This window comes from Silene latifolia, chromosome Y (assembly GCF_048544455.1).
Source record: "Silene latifolia isolate original U9 population chromosome Y, ASM4854445v1, whole genome shotgun sequence".
NCBI classification, from domain to species: Eukaryota; Viridiplantae; Streptophyta; class Magnoliopsida; order Caryophyllales; family Caryophyllaceae; genus Silene; species Silene latifolia.
In genome coordinates, this window is record NC_133538.1 from 267,081,158 (window position 1) to 267,100,549 (window position 19,392).

The window sequence follows — 19,392 nt, forward strand, 5'->3', positions numbered from 1 at the left end:
TATGTAATACTACGATTTTCTATATCTATGGGTACTCTATCGAGTTGGGCTTACTCTGTCGAGTAAGTAGTTTTTTCATGCAAAACAGTAGTCTGCCTATAGGGTACTCGATCGAGTAAGTTAGGTACTCGATCAAGTAGGGGTCACTCGATCGAGTAAGTGCCTTACTCAATCGAGTAAGTGTGTTTTACGGGTTTGTTTTGACGGGTTTTTTTTTACTAATGCGGGATTAATATAAAAAGGTTCCGTCACTTTTCTTAAACACTTTTATCATCCTAAAACCTTTCTAGAGAGGATTGAAAGTTACGTTCTTCGCATTCATCGCATTAGTGGCAAATCCCAAGGCTTGGTTGGTCGGATCATCTTATTCTTTACACCGTTGTGATCGTCGTGTCAGGGGTAAATTCCTTGTATAATTTATGTAGTGTTTCGTTGAGTTTCTTTAAAAACCTAATTGGGTAATTTGGGGTTTTTGGGGAGTATTGTTGTTGTAGATTGTGGTTGTATGATTGTGTGTCTATAGGAGGTGATTTCGTTGAAGAATGATTATGATTAGCTGATTGTGACGATCTTGGTGATGGCTTATTTCAGGTAGGGTTTCCCTACTCAGTATTAATTACATGATTTATGGTGATTGTGTTGTAGTTAGTGATTGTTGATTGATTCAGACGGTTGGTGATGAGATTATGATTGTTGTTATAGTATGATGTTGGTATTGTGACGGTTGTTGAATATTATCGTTGTTGACTGTTGTTGATTGTATTTGTCTGTGATCTTCGGGGTGCGTCCCTAGCTTAGTGGAGTCACTTGCGGGAGTGGCTTCATGCCCATGATTTTCTCTATGTGGAACCCGCCATAGAAGGGATGTGCACATTAATGGACTTGGGTTTATCACTCGACGAAGATGAGCGGGGCTTAGGTGGGAACGGCTGCGGTCCCCCCACTGGCGGCAAGGAGTACCTGTTGTGGTGGGTACTCTGGCAGGGCTAAACACTTTAGTGTATAGTCAGTTGAGTGGAGATAGAGATGGAGACTGGAGATTGGTTTGAGCTGTTTATGTTTCTGTTTCATTGTGACTGCCGTTGTTTTTGTGTAATTAGTACTGACCCCGTTTAAATGTTTTAAAAAACTGTGGTGATCCATTGGGGGATGGTGTGCAGTTATTGAGCAGTTATGACATGACGCATATGGGATAGCTGGGATGAGTCATCACTTGCTGTTAGAAGAGTCTTCCGCTGTGTCAGAAGATGTCCTTTAGTTGTTCAGTTTTATTAGTAGACAGTTTTGGTTTGATTGTATTCCTTTTGACAGTTTTGGTTTGAGACATGTAATCATTTAAATTATATTTACTTTTAAAGTACGTTTCTTTATTGTCTTATGATTATCATTGCCTCGGGTAACCGAGATGGTAGCACTTTCATGCCTTAAGTGGTCCTAGTAAGGCACTTGGAGTATGGGGGTGTTACAAAGTGGTATCAGAGCGACAATCCTGAACCTGTAACCAATGAACCTAATGAATATAGGGAGTCAATTAAAAAGAACCCGGGGTAGAAGTTGTAGGAGCTAATGCAAAGACGTAGGAGACGTCCTAAAGTCGCGAACTCACCCTACAATTTTGAACCGGTCACCATGGGATATGAGTCGGGATCGCTATGTGTTTGTTTTGTGAATCGTGTACCTATATAGTGATATGTGGCATGAATTGGTGTGATTTTGTATGTCGTTGGTTGAAATCATATTGAATAATAGTTGGTTTACAATGTTGATTGGAGTCGTTGGAAAAGTATGTGAGAATGACGAATGATGTGGTGGAAAAAGGAAGTAGTTCATATGTGATAATATGTGATGAATAATGATGTTGCAGGATGGATGATTTATAATGTGTCTATACTAGTACCATGTGATTAGAGGATGTGTCATGATTTTACATAATTTTGTTTGCATAAACTTAAATAATAAGTTTATATACTTGTCTACTGTTGTATCATATGCACTTGTTACATGAAGAATGTGGGTGGAATGGGAAGAATCGATTGGAAGATGGAGTGTCAATTGCATGAGAATATGAATTTTCTGATTATGAATATGTTTAGGTGACGAAGTGGGTTTGTAATATTGTTGCAATAGTAACATGGAAATAGGATTGTTAATTTATGAGTATGTTTTGTGTTACGAAAAGTTAAAAAAATTAAAACATGTAGGTAATACCTGCTTGGTAGGTTGAATGATGTATGTGCATAATAGATGTTGTTGCTTGGATTTTGAATATAGTAACATGTGGTTAGGGATACCGATTTTATGAGTATTGAGTTGTTTTTGTCTACCTTGTTGTTGTTTAAGTTGTTTGGAAGTAAAAGTCAAATAGTTATGTCGTCTGATTTCAACAAAGTTGTCTTTAAACTGTTATAACTTGAGATTAATAAATGATTTTGAGGTGATTCAAAATGGTGGAGATATCTTGTTCTTTTACAATTCTAACGATAGGTCATACGCCCAAAACGACCGAAAAATGAGTGAGTTATGACCGTTTTACGAAAACTGGACAGTGCTGAGAAATGCGTAGGGTACTCGATCGAGTGGCCCTTACTCGATCGAGTGCACCTCTTGGTACTCGATCGAGTAGCCCTTAATCGATCGAGTAGCCCTGGTAATTTGTTATACGTGTCTCTGACTTTCATCATTTACTCGATCGAGTGGCATGTACTTGATCTAGTGACCCCTGTTTTGGGTCATATGCTTATCTTTTGACTCTGTTGCCTGTTATGTTTAATTTCATGGTGTTCTTTTGCTTCTTTATGCGTTATTTCACGTATGTGTTGGTCGTGATGCGTAAGTTACCCAATTTTATGATGTAAGGAGTGGTACCTGTGGTGAGTATGAGTTCGGTGGGAGGACATGAGTTATATGTATTGTGATAGATAGTGGGAAGAGAAAAGGAAGATCGGTATGGCTTATTGAGGCATGAAGCATGTTTTGTGGGATAAGGTGAGCGATATGGTTGTGTGTTGAGTAATGTAAAAGTAAGTGAGTGTGGGCAAGAGATGATGTGAGTCTAAGAAACGTGAGAATGAAGAGATTGAAAAGAAGGATGTGGATTGTAGCAACTTGAGATGCGTAAGGAATTATGGAGGGAGATGGTTAGGAATTGTGTTGGATAAGGATATCTGTAACGAAAGGTCGTTTTAGAGGGAGTGAGAAGAGTGGCATATAGTGAACTTAATGGAGACATGACGCGACGTGGATTTGCAGATAGTGAATGACTTTGGGAATTTGTATTATCAAAAGGTGAAACTAATGTGAGATTTCCTTGTGCAAGTAACGATATGAAATGAGTTTTGGGATTCTGAAAAAAAAAATGATTGGTGATCAATGTGAGTGATAGCAAGAAATAGTGAGATGATGCTGATATGAAATAATGAGATGTGAGTTTTAGAGCAATGAGAAGTTAACCGGAGCATTAAAAATTAAGTAGAAGTAATAAAGAGTTGAATGGTTAATAGATTTTGTTTGAGTATAAAAAGAAAAGAACGAGGGGAGTAAAACTAGGAAAATGTTCACCAGAGTTATGTGATATACAGGTAAGGAATCGTCGAGATGTATGATACTATCACGAGGATTTGAGTTAACAGTTATATAGGAGTTCCAGGACGACATGATAATCATGAGTTTTAAGGAATTAGGGGAGTAAGAAGTTAGTGGAGTATTGGCATGATACGAGATATTTGGGGGAGAGTTGGATGACAATACAATTAAGATAGTATGGGGAATAATGTTGAGGTAATTTTGTTGATGGGTTTGATGTTCGTTATTTAGGATGTTAGCCAAAGTTAGGAAAGAAACTGCGATGTTTAGAGATAAGTGTAGGAGGCTTGATGTCCGAACGATGGTAGTGTTGAGGTGTTGTCACTAGTGGTTAAGGGTGGTGATAGATAAGAAAGATAGCAATTCTAATGAGGTTGACTTTGTAGAGGCCGGATTGATATGTACGTTTGTGGGGAAGTATAAGATGTGGTTAGATGGGGCGGGTGCTAATAGTTGAATAGTAATGGTATGGTTATATTTGGCATGAGGTTATGGTTATGCGAATGGGATAATGTGTTATGAGGGGCATACGAGTTAAGCTCGAGTGAGAGGTAGCCTTTGTCGGGTGGTAACTTACGTGATCAGGATTGACTTGTTGGATATGATTACGGGTCTATGATGTGTATTAATGTTTGTGTGAGGTTTTGACCTCACAAGAAGTGGTATTATATGATAATTATAAAGTTGTTATCTGAATTTTCTATATGTTGAGTATAATAACCTAATTGAATAAAAAATGGTAATAATTCGATTGATCTGGCGTTGTTAGTTATAATTGTATGTGTATTTATAATACATGTGTATTCCGTGAAATGGTAGGAATGATGTTCAGGAGGTGCTTATTTGTTTATTCATATAATATGTTGTGTTGTGATTTAGTAAAGTGGTTTGAGTAAGTTTTGTTGTCCGAGAAGTTAAGTCTGAGTCAGTGTTTATGGGATTGAGTATGTTGCGATGTCTATCGGTGTGGTTGTGGTGCCTCGGGTGGTTATCCGGGCACGGTACTTAGTGTTGTGATGCGGTTATTTTCGCACTGCGGTGTGGCTGTTGGTGGCGGTGTTGCGATGCCGTCACCGGTTGTGGTGGAGTAGGCGAGATGATTATGATACGAGTTTTCGAAAGTACATACTAATTATACATAAATTGTTGTTTTGTTTGCTGCTGTTCCTTGTGAGTTTTTTGTTAAACATGTAGACTGTTGTTTTGTTTATTGATGTTTCTTACCAGTTTAAGTTTGGGAATCAGGGTAGAATATGGTATGAAAGAGAGTTGTATATGTTTTTGTTGTTGTCATAGTATAGTGATATTCTATTGATGGGACACAGTTGACAGAACTTGTTACAGTACAGTTGATCTTGTTGAAGATGAGGAATCGGTAGACACAGTCATGGCAAGTGATTTGTGGAACATGTGTTGTACTGATCTGGACGCTGCAGGTGGTTCATAATCAGATTTTCGGACAGTGAGTGTAGGGTGTTGGGAATTAGTGTCATGTTACGCTATGTATGATTTTTGCGGTAATGAAAGAAAAGAATTTGAGGATCTAGTGTGAGTGTATGTATTAATTATGGATCGTGAGTTATGAGTATGGAGATAGGTGCAGGTATAAAGGATTATGTCGTTTTGGCAGTAATAGGGAACAATTGGAGTTTTGGTTAAGCTAAAGATTTTATGGTATAGGTTAGGTGGTGTGCCGAGTGAATTGAGGTGGGAGAACTGTTTAAGTAAGAGAGCCTCATATATATGCATGGCGAGTGTTTGGATTATAGGTGGTTATCTTTGACATCCGGTGGTGATGAGGATAATGAGAAGATATAGCTAGGATATAGTATAGTGAGTTACGAGGACGTAACATTTATCTTAAGAGGAGTAGGATGAGATACAAGAGATTTTGATGGTTGTGCATATGGTAGTATAATTGGAAGTAGAGTGTTGATGTATCATAATGAATGGACTTGTATATATTGTGGTTGATATTGTTAAAAGGGCCATGGACGTGCTTGTAGTAGTGCGATGCTTAAGAGTGTGAGAATATTTCGATAGTGTTGACATTTGGATGATGATGTTATGGGTGTGAGTAAACTTCGAGGACGAAATTCCTTTTAAGGATGGTAGAATGTAACATTCTTTTTGATGTCTATGAGTGTCTTGATATTAGATTTGCTAGTGGATGGTATATTACGGAGCTAGCAGCGTTCGTGGACGGTAGTTGGTAGTGTATGGGGTTAGTGTCAAGAGAGATATTATGGAGTTGGTACGATATCATGCGCCATGTTGTAGAGGTGGGAATAGTTGGTGGAGTTGGTGTTAAGAGTTCATGTTTGGTCGGTTGGGGTTTTGTTTTGAGTTCTTAGTTGGTTGCTGTGTCTTGATCGAGTTAGTATGTTTGTTTGTTTTTGAGTATGGGTTGAACTTCGGGGACGAAGTTCCTTTTAAGGAGGGAAGACTGTAATACTACGGTTTTCTATATCTATGGGTACTCTATCGAGTGGGGCTTACTCTGTCGAGTAAGTAGTTTTTGACGCAAAACAGTAGTCTGCCTGTAGGATACTCGATTGAGTAAGTTGGGTACTCGATCGAGTAGGGGGCACTCGATCGAGTAACTGCCTTACTCGATCGAGTAAGTGTGTTTTACGGGTTTGTTTTGACGGGTTTTGTTAAGAATGCGGGATTAATATAAAAAGGTTCCGTCAGTTTTCTTAAACACTTTTATCATCCTAAAACCTTTCTAGAGAGGATTGAAAGTTACGTTCTTCGCATTCATCGCATTAGTGGCAAATCCCAAGGCTTGGTTGGTCGGATCATCTTATTCTTTACACCGTTGTGATCGTCGTGTCAGGTGTAAGTTCCTTGTGTAATTTATGTAGTGTTTCGTTGAGTTTCATTAAAACCCTAATTGTGTAATTTGGGGTTTTTGGGGAGTATTGTTGCTGTAGATTGTGATTGCATGATTGTGTGTCTATAGGAGGTGATTTCATTGAAGAATGATTATGATTAGCTGATTGTGACGATCTTGTTGATGGCTTATTTCAGGTAGGGTTTCCCTACTCAGTATTAATTACATGATTTGTGGTGATTGTGCTGTAGTTAGTGATTGGTTATTGATTCAGACGGTTGGTGATTAGATTATGATTGTTGTTAAAGTATGATGCTGGTATTGTGACGGTTGTTGAATATTATCGTTGTTGACTGTTGTTGATTGTATTTGTCTGTGATCTTCGGGGTGCGTCCCTGGCTTAGTAGAGTCATTTGCAGGAGTGGCTTCACGCCCATGATTCGCCTTCTGTGGAACCCGCCACAAAAGGGATGTGCACATTAATGAACTTGGGTTTATCGCTCGACGAAGATGAGCGGGGTTTAGGTGGGAACGGCTGCGGTCCCCCACTGGCGGCGAGGAGTACCTGTTCCGATAGGTACTCTGGCAGAGCTACACACTTTAGTGTGTAGTCAGTTGAGTGTGATGCGTGTCAATTATATGATGTTTTACACCCTATTTTACACGCATTTCAGAGCTCATTTATGTGGTTTAAGGATACTATTTGCCCCATTTCGTCTACTTTCGTATTTTTATGTAATATTGCAGATTTATGCGGAAATGAGTAGATATTGAGCTAAATCCGTCGCCGAGTATCTTGCATTGCATTTGACATGAAGTATTTACTCAAGGAAAGAGCTTGGTGCGCATTTCGAGGCCCGAAAGACAAATCCAAGAGAATTAGAAGTCAAGTATCAGCTAAAGCAGTCGATCGACTTGCCCCCTTAGTCGATCGACCAACGCACGACTTCCAGGAACTACTGTTCATATAGAGCGGTCGATCGACCGCTACCTATGGTCGATCGACCAAGCCGCTACTATGACGTGAATCAATAGAACGAGGAATAGAAAGCCCAATGTGTTCTAGGTTTAAGGAGAAGAGTTGCGTACTTTTCCTTTATAAAGTAACCTAGTTTACAGATACAAGGGAGAATTGTATACAATCAGTTTCATTCAGTTTTCATTAGCTTTGTTAATTCATTAGGGTTCTTAATATTGTTGGGTATTCAATACCATTCGGTTTTCGGATCTTTCTTCTGCAATTTCATAGTATATAATTGTTAGTTAGTTTCCCGCAGCCATAATTATCGTTTTATGCTACCCTTTTATTCCGTTAATTTAAGCATGAATTCAGTAGTTAATTTTGTTAATTTCATTGTTGTTATCATTCCTAGTATGAGTAGCTAAATTAATTGTGCTAGGATGTAGGGAAACTGTAGGTTAGGCGGCATTAGAATTAACATGGCCAGAAATAGCATGCCGATCGATCGACTGGGTTCCCTGGTCGATCGACTGGTCACGCTGAGATTGTTTCGTTTTAATTGTTTTAATTGTTGTGTTTGACGAATCGAGTGCACGCGACTAGTTGAATACCTAGGATTTGACCGACCCAATAAAGATCGAAAGATAGGGAAGGGAGATAGCCTGCTTAATTAAGACGACTAGATTAATTAGATCGAAAGATAGATTAATTTAGACCTTTCAGTCACTTTTCAGGACGAAAGTCAGTATTAGTGGTATTAGAGACCTGTAGCGAGATCGAAAGATGCTACCTGTGAGAGTGGACCGAAAGGACCTCTTATTTTCCCGTCTCACGTGATTGTTTTAGACCTACCTAGTTTGCTACCGCCGAAACTATAGTGAACCGATCATCCTTGCACCCTTTTAATCCTTGATTTTATCTACTGTTTAGTTTATTTTACTTTTATTGTTTTAGCTATAGACCAAATCAACTCAATCCCCACATACTGTTACCTTAGACTGAAATTAGACATCTAATAATTACATCTGCCTCTCTGTAGTTCGACCCTATTACCAATAGCCTTTGTTAGTTTTAATAGGTTTTATAAATATTATTTTTGGTACTCACAACGACGGGTATCAAATTTTGGCGCCATTGCCGAGGAGGCAATTGTTCTAATTTTTAGTTGTTTTATTTTAGTCTGTTTCTTAGTTTAAGAGACATTAGTTCCTTAAACTATTCTCATATTCTTTTTGTAGTTTCTTCTTATGCGCAGGTCACAGGTTGGTGAATTAGTACCTTTCAATCCTGAGATTCAGAAGACCTTGCGTGAGTTGAGACGATCATCTAGAGTACTGCCTACAGAGGAAGAGCTGAGTACTCTATCTAGTTACTACGAGAACGAGCTATACGAGGAGGATCCACCTTCATCACCCATTTCCACTTCTTCAGCTGAGACAGTCATATCTCCAGAATTTCCAGTCATGGCTGAAGAAGCGAGTATAGCAAGTCACTCTGAGCCGACAGCTGCAAATCTATACAAGGGGTTCGAATTACCAGGAGCTTATAGAAAATTCGAACCGAAGCCTTCTTATATCAACTTGGTTGAGAGGAACCAATTCGGGGGAGCTGCAAATGAAGATGCAGCCAAGCATATGGAGATTTTTATTGATTATTGCTGCTATATACCCCCGCCGACCGGTGTGACCCAGGACCAGATAAAGGAGACTATGTTTATATTCTCACTCCGCGATGCAGCAAGGGAGTGGTACAGAGATATGGACCGAGCTGCTAATGGGATCACCGACTGGAATTCTTTGGCCTTGGCATTCTACAAGAAGTACTTTTCTACCTCGAAGACGAATGCTATTAGAGCTCAAATCAAGAGCTTTAAACAGGGGCCTGATGAGAACTTTCATGAGGCATGGGTCCGTTTCAAGAAACTGGTACGAACCATTCCGCATCATGGGTTTGAGAAGTGGAGCCTATGCAATCAGTTCTACAATGGGCTCTATGACGACCAAAGGGCTATCCTAGATGCGACAGCTAATGGCAGATTCCAGGAGAATACGGGGGAGACAAAGGGGTGGAAGATCATTGATGACTTGGCCACCCACAAAGCTGAGTATGGGAATTCCCGGGGAAATCAAAGGAGAGTTGCTGAATCTTCTTCTGTAGCTGCATTAGAAGCTCTCACGTCCAGATTTGACAAGTACGAATTGGGAGGAGCTTCCAAAGGAGGGATTTACCATGTAAATGATGCTTCAGACGGTCCTTTCGTCTGTAAAAGATGTGGAGCTGAGGGACATGTTTCAGACAATTGTCCTAGTCCCTTTGAGTCTTGTGCTGCCTTTCAACATTATAGGCAGACAAATACTTACTATGAGCCGAATGTCCACCCCAACTTGAGGTGGAGTAGCCAAAATGTCCTGAATCCGACTCAACCTCCACAGCAGTAGCAGCAGCAGAACTATGTGCCCCCTCTTAAGCAACAACAGTTCCAAAAGCCTCCGTATGTCCCATAGCAGCAGCAACAAGTCTGATCCAAGGTTATGACTTCAATGAGTTGAAGAATTTGTTGCTGAAGGAATCCCAGGCTAGAGAGGCCGGGATGAAGATGTTGGAAAGCCAAATTGTCCAATTGGCTAGCAAGAACACAACTCGAGCTCCGGGACATTTACCGACTCAAACTGATCAAAAGGAAACCCTAAATGCTATTACCTTGAGAAGTGGGTCTACCCTTGATGGGCCCATTATGGCTGAGGACGTCACTGAAAAGGATGAGGCAAAAACAAGCAAGAAGAAGGCAGTGGCGAATAAAAACAAGAAAGACACGATCAGCAGGTATGTCAGTCGATCGACTGACATACCCGGTCGATCGACTGAAGTACGACAAACAGTAGCTTCTGGTCCTGTTGAAGTCAGTCGATCGACTGACCAACCTGGTCGATCGATCGAGATTCTTCTTGAAGGTGATTCTTTTCGTCCTCCAATGCCCGATAACTTGAGGGACCACTTGTTTCGGGGTACTACTGCCCCGAAAATATTGAGGACAGACCTGACTGCCGATGGGTCCATTCCGGTTCCGAAATACGAACCTTTGTCAATTAATGGTTCACATTTGAGATGGTCTGAAGAAGGGTCAAGCTACAACAAGGAGAAGGTTGTGGACTTCCAACCTAAGTCCACCAATGCCGGCATGAGAGATTTAGAGGAGAGGGCTAAGTTGCTACTTTCAGCCCTTATCTAGAGAGATTAGTGCCGACAATGGAACAGGTATCATATAATAAGTTTGAAAAGGTTATTCGCAGTTTAAATGTGCAAGTTCCTTTCCTTGAATTGGTCAATCAAGTGCCTGATTACACAAAATTCATGAAACAACTCTTATCTAAAAAGAAGTCACTTGAAACTGTGCACACTGTCGCACACACTGAGGAGTCCTGCTCTTATTTGACCCATAGTGCACCCCTTAAGCTAGAAGACCCGAGTAGTTTTTCTGTCCCATGTAATATTGGCACCTTTCCTATTGAGAAAGCCTTATGCGACATAGGAGCCAGTATTAGTGTAATGCCCTTGAATCTTGCTAGGAAGCTCAAATTGACTAGGTTTGCAGTAACCAACATGACAGTACAGATGGCTGATCGCTCTGCGGTCCAGCCAATAGGAGTCTTAGAAGACATCCCCGTGCAAATAGGGAAGTTTTTCTTCCCTGTTGACTTCGTGGTGCTCGATATGCCCGAAGATGCCCACATTCCTATTATTTTGGGTAGACCATTCCTGCACACTACTGGTGCAGTTATTGATGTTGGTTCGGGTACTTTGACCTTTAAGGTAGGGAAGCATTCCATTGTCTTTGCCCATACAGCTAGGAAGAAAGACCCCATGTGGCATGTCACTTGCAATACGGTTTCTGAAAATAAATCTTATTTTATACTTCCTGATATGCCTGTCTCTATTCTTACTCCTGTTGTGACACCTCCACCCCAGATTGGGAGCAAAGTGGAGGAAGATTCTTCTGTTTTAGACATTACAAGAGCTAGTTTGGGGAAGGAAGAGCCACATGTTGCTCCAGCTGTGAAGGAGCCAATCATTCAAAGAGGCGGTCTAGGATGCCTTATCTATGGCACGGATGAGGAGCCCGAAGATGAGCCAGTCAAAGCAACGGAGTCTGATCTGGATTCCGACGAGTCCGAAGAGGTCATTGAATGGGAAGATGTCCGACATGTTGATCCGTAGAGTTCTGGGGACGTTGTAGCTGAGAAGATGAGCACTGTTGAGGCTACCTCTTGTAGCCAGAAGCCAGTCAAGTGGGCCATTCCATGGCCATTCTTGATCAACTATTAGTTGATTGAGACTTTTTCACAAACTATACATTTTATTTGCTTTTGTTGAATCTTTTTATTTATTGCTTTTGTGTGCGCGAGACTTTGTATTTTAACTTTTCTTAGGATTTTAAACACTTTAGATGGTTACTTTGGGTTTTGCGCAATTTTGGGCGCGTATTATTGTGCATTTGCAGGTTTTTAGACCTCATTAGCTCAAGTTATTGAGCTAATTCGAAGAAATCAGAAAGTTACAGCAGTTATTCCAGTCGATCGACTGACCCTTATAGTCGATCGACTGACCCTTATAGTCGATCGATCGAATTTGCCTGATTCAGGAGCTTCATTCTCGACACATTGGTCGATCGTTTGGGTAATGTGGTCGATCGACCGAGGACGTCTTTGCACTGTTTACGATCACTCCCCTGCTGTGTTTGGTCGATTTCCGGAATTAAGGGAGTTTTCTACTCCACTTTATTTTCCGTCATATATTTGATTTCTTCCATCTTCTTAATTTTGCTCATAATTATCGCTTCAACATTGCTTTCTCGGTTTTATGCGTGGTATTGTTGTCTTTTCAGGTACCTATTGGTAGCACTGCTGGCTACTGAAACCTCCTAGCTCACGCTGGTTTGGGGAGGTTTCCTTTTGCCGCGCTTAAAGTCTTGTGAGTCTCCTTGTCTTCACTTCATGTTTTGTTTACTTAATTTTTCGCAAATTCCCACTTCCTGTTTGTTTTATTACATGATTTTGCACAATGGGGACATTGTGCGATTTGGTTTGGGGAAGGGTTTTGCGTTGCATTTCATATGTTTTTGCATTCACGTTTACATTCCAGTTTGCATTGTTGTTTAATTCCTTTATATACACAAAAATTCAAAAAAATTTCAAAAATTTCAAAAATAAAATTTCAAAAAATGCACGTTTATTTTAGCATATAGGTCGAGTCAGAACGGTAGTATTTCGATGATGACATTGCATTTTCATCTGTTTTTGCCTAAGCCTTGCTAATTGACATGTTATTAGAAGAATCATTTGCATAGTCTACGAGTTTTCGTTAACTTATTTGCTGGACCTTAGACTTGAGTTTGATTTTTGGCAAACTACTTATATATTCTGAGATTTAGAGCCTATAACTGGTGACATCCATGACCAGTTTATCTAGGATTGTGAGTAGTTACTCCTTATAAGACATGTTACATAAATGTGCATAAATATGAACTTAATCTGCTTAATACCTGTATGCATTCGGTTTGTGGTTAGTTGACACATGCGGTAGATGTCCCCTTTTCTAATTTTACCCATAAGCCCCACACTGCCAAAAATAGCATTTTTGTCCCGTTAACTACATCCTACATTTAGCCTGCCCTTGTCAAGCTAGTAGTTTATGTTCTGGGATTGTTACTTCGTTTTTGGTAGCTATGCTCATTTTGAGATGATGTTGGGAAATTGAAAGAATGAAACAAAGAAAGAAAAAAAAAAAAGGAAAAGAAGAAAAATGATTCGAACAAAAAGAAAAAAAGAGTGTTGTACTGTAGAGACAGTCGATCGACTGCCAATTATGGTCGATCGACCGCCGCCCGAGAAGAGAAAAAGAAAAAAAAAAGAAAAATCAATTCGCATGATTCAAGTCTTTATTCAAATGGCGATTTTTTCTCCCATGTTTCATTTGTACCTTATGGGGAGTTGATTATTTCGGAGATTGTGAGTTTTGTGCTTGCCATAGCACCGTGTCAATTGAAGTTTGAGCAAGAAGTGGATATTGTAATATGGTTTTGTTACGGTACTAGCTTGATCACCTGTACCCCACATTCCCATAAATGTTTTGCCTTCCCTGCCCATTACCTCACATATCCCATATATACCTCGGCATGTGTCATGGTCATTTGTTCGGTTGGAATGCATATGTACGGTTGTAGAGATTACTTTCATATTATATTGCAGGCATGTTCTTATTGGTCGTAGTTAGGTGAGTGTCACTAACAAAATGAATTCTTTCTATCTTTCACATATATTGACCTGAGTTTATTAGGTGATTTGAGCGACCCGTGAGAGTCCAATTTGATGAGTCTCCATAGTTGACGGTTCAGCAGTTTTTAACGACTCCATAACTCGTTTGCATGATTCACGTTACTGATTGATTGTTAATTTTGCATTAAATTGGTTGAGGCTATTCAATTGCATTTCGCTCTAAGATTGAACTCGTTCCTATAGATCGAGTCTAGTTCTTGCTTGGGGACAAGCAAGGGTTTTGTTTGGGGGAGTTTGATGCGTGTCAATTATATGATGTTTTACACCCTATTTTACACGCATTTCAGACCTAATTTATGTGGTTTAAGGCTACTATTTGCCCCATTTCGTCTACTTTGGTATTTTTATGTAATATTGCAGATTTATGCGGAAATGAGTAGATATAAATTGAGCTAAATCCATCCCCGAGTATCTTGCATTGCATTTGACATGAAGTATTTACTCAAGGAACGAGCTTGGTGTGCATTTCGAGGCCCGAAAGACAAATCCACGAGAATTAGAAGTCAAGTATCAGCTAAAGCAGTCGATCGACTGGACCCCTTAGTCGATCGACCAACGCACGACTTCCAGGAACGACTGTTTAGTATAGAGCGGTCGATCGACCGCTGCCTATGGTCGATCAACCAAGCCGCTACTATGACGTGAATCAATAGAACGAGGAATAAAAAGCCCAATGTGTTCTAGGTTTAGGGAGAAGAGTTGCGTACTTTTCCTTTATAACGTAACCTAGTTTACATATACAAGGGAGAATTATATACAATCAGTTTCATTCAGTTTTCATTAGCTTTGTTAATTCATTAGGGTTCTTAATATTGTTGGGTATTCAATACCATTCGGTTTTCGGATCTTTCTTCTACAATTTCATTCGGTATTCCTATGCCTATTTTCAGTTTCATTACTTTATCATTCATAGTATAGAATTGTTAGTTAGTTTCCCGAAGCCATAATTATCGTTTTATGCTACCCTTTTATTCCGTTAATTTAAGCATGAATTCAGTAGTTAATTTCATTGTTGTTATCATTCCTAGTATTAGTAGCTAAATTAATTGTGCTAGGGTGTAGGGGAATTGTAGGTTAGGCGGCATTAGAATTAACATGGCCTGAAACCGTATGTCGGTCGATCGACTGGGTTCCCTGGTCGATCGACTGGTCACGCTGAGATTGTTTCGTTTTAATTGTTTTAATTGTTGTGTTTGGCGAATCGAGTGCACGCGACTAGTTGAATACCTAGGATTTGACCGACCCAATAAAGATCGAAAGATAGGGAAGGGAGATAGCCTGCTTAATTAAGACGACTGGATTAATTAGATCGAAAGATAGATTAATTTAGACCTTTCAGTCACTTTTCAGGACGAAAATCAGTATTAGTGGTATTAGGGACCTGTAGCGAGATCAAAAGATGCTACCTGTGAGAATGGACCTAAAGGACCTCTTATTTTCCCGTCTCACGTGATTGTTTTAGACCTACCTAGTTTTCTGCCGCCGAAACTATAGTGAACCGACCATCCTTGCACCCTTTTAATCCTTGATTTTATCTACTGTTTAGTTTATTTTACTTTTATTGTTTTAGCTATAGACCAAATCAACTCAATCCCCACATACTGTTACCTTAGACTGAAATTAGACATCTAATAATTACATCTGCCTCTCTGTGGTTCGACCCTGTTACCACTAGCGTTTGTTAGTTTTAATAGGTTTTATAAATATTATTTTTGGTGCTCACAACGACGGGTATCAGAGTGGAGATTGGAGATGGAGACTCAAGATTGGTTTGAGCTGTTTGAGCTGTCTGTGTTTCTGTTTCATTGTGACTGCCGTTGTTTTTTTGTAATTAGTACTGACCCCATTTAAATGTTTTAAAAACTATGGTGATCCATTCAGGAATGGTGAGCAGTTATTGAGCAGGTATGACATGACCCATATGGGATAGCTGGGATGAGTAATCACTTGCAGTTAGAAGAGTCTTCCGCTGTGTCAGACGATGTCCTTTAGTTGTTCAGTTTTATTAGTAGACAGTTTTGGTTTGATTGTATTCCTTTTGACAGTTTTGGTTTGAGACATGTAATCATTTAAATTATATTTACTTTTAAAGTAAATTTCTTTATTGTCTTATGATTATCATTGCCTCGGGTAACCGATATGGTAGCACTTCCATGCCTTAAGTGTCCTGGTAAGGCACTTGGAGTGTGAGGGTGTTACATTATAACAACTTTATTTTCCTTCCAAACAACTTAAATATCAACAATGCAAACAATAGCAATTCAATGATCCTAGAACCTGTATCCTAGGTGACCTTTTACCATACCAATATGTAAATTAAACACGACATTCAATATGCATGACAAAAGCCGTCTTACTACACATTCGATTCTTTCACAACTCGCGTCACCACTTTTACCAATTCATGCTCATAATTCCCCACCAAATAATACTCATCACATATCGCACATTTGAAGGACAAATAAAACATATCACAATTGATACCATTTTCCATGTACATCAACATACTCATACCAACCATATTGTTCATCCAAATCATCACATTACTCCATATATCCACATCTATACACATTTGACTACCACAATTACACATCATTCACATTATACATCACATAGCATCCAATTCATCCCACTTCATTAATTCTCCCTTAGTTACCGGTTAGAGATCGTACGGGCCATAGTGCGAATTTAGAACGTCTCCCAAATCTTTGTGGTAGCTCCTAACAATCTCTACCCGGGTTCATTTTATTAGACACCCTACGTTCATTTGGTTCATTGGTTTTAGGTTCTAAAATCGTCGCTTTGATACCACTTTGTAACATGCCCATCCATCAAAGTGTCTTACCAAGGCCTACCTTAGCGAATAGAAGTGCTACCATCTCGGTTGCCCGAGGTAGTTCATATCAATTTGACAATAAAAGAACAATTACAACTTTATTAATTCAAACTTAGAAATCCTGATAGAACTCATAAACAACCCCAATATCTACTAACTGGAATACAACTAGTGGAATTCTAATATCATGAAGTCTAGCTGAACTCGATGTCGTCGCGTCGTCATCAACCAACCCTGTAGCTAAACCTGCAGCCATAGACAACCTGAAAAGTCTTACTGGTCACCATTTGCCGACAATATCAAATGGATCACCATAGACACAGACAAACAAGGCAACAACGAAAGAAACATCACATAAAGTCAGTACTACTACACAATCAATCATCAGAATGGAAGCATGTACATATAACTTCACAAAAAAAATCCAATTCAATATCAATCAACTCCAAGCTCTAAGTAACCAGTGTCCGAACCGCAGCCCGGACTTGACTACTGTAACAACCCCAAACACCAAGTTGCCTTACCCTGACCACCCTAGCACATGGAGATGCTACCATCTCGGTTACCCGAGCCATAGTAATCAAAGTAGACCATAAAGAAATGTACTTTAAGTGAATAAGTTTAATGTGCGTACAAAAAAAACCGAAACTGAAGGTGAAATACAACTGTTCTCAAAACTGCAAACCAACTAAGTGAAACTGTCTTAACAAGACATAGCGGAAGACTAAAGATTCGGATATGTGATGACTCCATCGCCAGCTAGATCCCGCGAGTACTCCAAAGAATTACCTGCTAATCAAATGCTCACCATCCCCGAATGGATTACCACAGTTTTTAAAAAATTTAAACAAAGTCAGTTACTGCATAAACAAAATAAGAAATCAACAACATTCAATTAAACAATCATATTCCTCCAACTCCATATTCTCACCAATGATCTGACTACACACTGAAGTGTCTAGCGCTGTCAGAATACCCATCGCAACAGATATTCTTCGCTGCCAGTGGGGACCGCAATCGTACCACCTAAACCCCGCTCAACACCATAGACCGAATAACCCATGTTCATTAATGCCCACATCTCCCTTGTGACGGGAACCACAAGGGGCGAATCAAGGGCGTGAAGCCACTCCCGCAAGTGACTCCACTCAGCCGAGGGCGCACCTCGCGAATCACAGACAAACAATCAACCAATCAACAAAAACAACATAACAATGCCAATTCCAATTAACGATAACAATAAACATGCCAATCAACCAATCAAGCCATCTTATAATATTTACATAGTCAAATGAGTAGGGAAACGCTACCTTTTCACAATCTGCTATAACTGCAGCCAAACACACAAATGTACAAAAGTACCACATCGTCACCTATAACAATAATCAATAATTACACATCATAAATCGATTTCTACCCAAAACCCCCAAATCACCCAATTAGGGTTAGAGCAATCTTAACAAAATGATATAAAACAACACAAGGAACTTACCCAATAACTGGTGATTTTAAAGATGTAAAAATCCCTAGAAACTACGAACCCTAGCCTTGGATTTTATTGTAAAAGTAGAGAGAAAAGAGCATCGTTTGAAATTATGAAAGGTTTTGAGAGAATGAAATGAGAAACCGGCGATATAACCTTTTATAACTCCTCCACTATTATAATCAAGCCCGCGTCTAAACCCGTAAAACTTGAGCTACTCGATCAAGTAACTAACATACTCGATCGAGTACCCGCTTCTCGATCGAGTTGCCCCCACTCGATCGAGTACATCCAAAGCAGAATGTACTCCAGAATCCGTAAACAGCTTACCCGACAGAGTAAGTCCTACTCGATAGAGTACCCAACAGCTCAAAATTCTGAGGTATTACAGTCTTCCCTCCTTAAAAATAAAATTCGTCCCCGAAGTTCAAACCTAGCCTATAAAACATGTACACCTAACACTAACTCCACCAACTATGCCTACCTCCACAATGCGGCTCACGATATCGCATCAACTATAGCATAGCCTCTTGACACTAATTACATAATACTACCTCCGCAAATACCGCTACTCCGTCTCACAAACACATTATCCACTAGCAAATCCAATATCAAGACAATACACCATCCTTCAAATGAATTTCGTCCTCGAAGTTTACTCATACTTATAAACATCATCACCCAAACTATCAACATTATAGAAGTTTACTCACACTCATAAACATTATACTACTACAAGCACTGCCATGACCTATAATAATATCAACCACAACACAAATCCATCCTTTATTCTACACCAAGACTCAAACTTGCAAATATACCGCAACATGTACAACCATCAAACTCTCTTTGTCGCATCCTACTCCTCTTAAGATAAATGCTACGTCCTCGTAACCCATTAATACTAGATACTTTGCTATATTCCCATAATCCTCACCACCACCGCATGTCGACGATAACCGACTATAACCTCAAAACCTGCAACCATTCCTATAATCAGGGCTCTCTTTCTCTAACAATCCTCATACCTCAAATCATTCTGCACTCCATTTAACCTATACCATAAAATCCTCAGCAAAACAACCACTCCAACTCTTCAACATTACCGCAAAATGACATACTTCTTTATATATGCAGTCATCTCCATGATCATAACTCATGATCTACAATTGTTACACACACTCACATTAGCTTCTCAAGTTCTTTTCTTTTATTACCGCAAAACTCACCCATAACTTAACATGATACTAAGTCCTAACACTCCGTACTTACTTTCCCAATAAAAGGTTATAAACCACCCATAGTTCCCAGTTCAATACAACACATATTCCAAAAATCACTTGTCACTACTATGTCAACCAA